The sequence below is a fragment of the Silurus aristotelis genome, assembly GCF_946808225.1.
Source record: "Silurus aristotelis genome assembly, chromosome: 10".
Taxonomy (NCBI): Eukaryota; Metazoa; Chordata; class Actinopteri; order Siluriformes; family Siluridae; genus Silurus; species Silurus aristotelis.
The window spans coordinates 30,491,798-30,494,297 of record NC_139583.1 but is presented as its reverse complement, the minus strand read 5'-3'; the positions used below and the strand labels follow the sequence as shown (position 1 = coordinate 30,494,297).

The following is a 2,500-nucleotide window of genomic DNA, read 5'->3' as shown; positions in this document are numbered from 1 at the left end:
ATGAGGACAGTGTGACAGCAGTGAAGTGTGCAGTAGGAACAACAGACTGGTTCAAGGTGGAGGTTGGACTGCATCAAGGATCGGCTCTGAGCCCTTTCCTGTTTGCAGTGGTGATGGACAGGTTGAAGGACAAGGTCAGACAGGAGTCTCTGTGGACTATAATGTTTGCGGATGATATTGTGATTTGTGGTGAGAGTAGGGAGTGGGTGATTGGGACAGTGTAGCTAGACAGATATCGGATGGTGGTCTGTAGGATGCTCTTGAAGGTGAAGAAGAAGAGGACGAGAATGAAGGTTGGACTGCATCAAGGATTGACTCTGAGCCCTTTCCTGTTCGAGGTCAGACAGGAGTCTCCCTGGACTATGATGTTTGTGGATGATATTGTGATTTGGGGTGAGAGTAGTGAGCAGGTGGAGAAGATCCTGGAGAGGTGGAGGTACACGCTGGAGAGAAGGGAAATGAAAGTCAGTAGGAGTAAGACAGAGTACATGTGTGTGAATGAGAGGGAGGGCAGTGGAGGGGTGCGGTTGCAGGGAGAAGAGGTGGAGAAGGTGGAGGAGTTCAGGTACCTGGGGTCAACAGTGCAGAGTAATAGAGAGTGTGTTAGAGAAGTGAAGAAACGAGTGCAGGCAGGGTGGAGTGGGTGGAGAAGAGTGATAGCAGGAGTGATTTGTGATAGAAGAGTATCTGTGAGAGTGAAAGGGAAAGTTTATAGGACTGTGGTGAGACCTGAGATGTTGTATGGTTTAGAGACAGTGGCATTGAGTAAAAGACAGGAGGTGGAGCTGGAGGTAGCAGAGCTGAAGATGTTGAGATGTTCGTTGGGAGTGACGACGATGGACAGGATTAGAAATGAGTTTATTAGAGGGACAGCGCATGTAGGACGTTTTGGAGACAAGGTGAGGGAGGTGAGATTGAGATGGTTTGGACATGTGCAGAGGAGGGACATGGGGTATATCAGTAGGAGAATGCTGAGGATGGAGACACCAGGAAGGAGGAATAGAGGAAGACCAAGGAGGAGGTTTATGGATGTGGTGAGGGAAGACATGCAGGTAGTTGGTATGAAAGATGTAGAGGACAGGGGGGGATGGAGACGGATGATCAACTGTAGCCCCTAATGGGAGCAGCTGAAAGAAGCTCTCCTGCGCCCCTAGTGGACAGGCTTATAAGCACGTAAAGAAAAGTTCTCTATCAAACTCTTGATGTATCAAATAATTTTTACTAAAAATGAATTCGTACTTTTAATGGTTTGTGTATTTAGTATTATTTTAAGCATTATTATAATCAATATTATTATTAATAAACCAGAAAAAGCCTCGTGCTGAGTGTATATTTATATATTATTGATTAAACAACGATTAATGAAGCTAAATACTTTGACCATACCGTTTCAATTAAGGTTTTTTATGTATTTAATATAAAACAATATTTTAAAGTGTTCAAATATAATTATCAAAACAATAAAAAAAATTCCATGGGATCAATAAAGTATTCTGATTATAAGATTTAACATGAGCATGTTTGGGGGATGATACAGGAAAGAAGACGTCATATAACAATGATGTGTATAAAAACTTCTTAATGATGAAAATGATCTAGAAATATTCTATCTTTTAAATGATTGGGTTTGTAATGCACGTTGTCTGATAATCAGTGGTGGTGTGATTTTGTCGAGTTGTGTTATTTCCTCTATTGTGTAACAGAGGAAGTTTCTTTAGTAAGTAGAAAGGTGTGTTTACACCACTCAAGTGCAGTGAGACGTTCAGAGTGAAATCTGGTGTAGATTTAAGCTCCACATTAAATTAAATCTGTTGCATAAAATTTTCATTTCTACACGTCCTGAGAGGAGAAATGTAGTGTGTGATCCGAACCCGTCGAATCGAGAGAGAAAAAAAAAAGGAAAGTGTGTGTGTGTGTGTATGGACACATGACTCCAGCTCACAGTTCATTATATGGAATGTGAAACAGCTTCAAGAAAAGATTTATTTTAGAAAAAGAAGCGGTGAAATAAGTTTTTCCAGAGAACATGAAACGAAACATCTTCAGCTACAATCAAAGTAAAACACAAGCAGGAAAATCATCACATCACACATCCTGTTATTGCATCATCACTGTCTGTCCTTCAGCTCAATTCTGACTCACAGCACACAGGGCCAGGTCAGGTTTACAACTACACACCTGTGCAGGTGAGGTGGTCATCTCTAACACACACACACACACACACACACACACACACACACACACACACTTCCAGGAGTTTATACTTTGAGCTCAGTAGAGAGAAATGTTTTGTCACCAACAGGAAGTGAAAGAATGGCGGATCTGGAAATGTGGAAATTCGTTCGACAGCACATTACAGTCTGAGGAAAAAACATCTGTACAACTTTATATGTAATGTCTCATGTCCAGGAGAGACGTCCTGCTGCAGAAAATCAAACATTCAGATGAAAGAAAAGGATCTAAAATAAAAAACATTCAGTATATGATGCTGTTCAGAACA

General features: G+C 41.3%; 1 protein-coding gene across 1 annotated transcript in view; it reads right to left on the bottom strand.

The window, feature by feature from the left end:
- Nucleotides 1–1,969: 1,969 nt before the first annotated feature.
- Nucleotides 1,970–2,500, bottom strand: part of LOC310732543 (ADP-ribosylation factor 5-like) — a 5,838-nt gene continuing 5,307 nt past the window's right edge. The window contains exon 6 of the mRNA XM_083553191.1: nt 1,970–2,500. This exon is cut by the window's right edge and continues 752 nt beyond it. The gene's annotated coding sequence lies outside the window, so the exon portion shown is untranslated.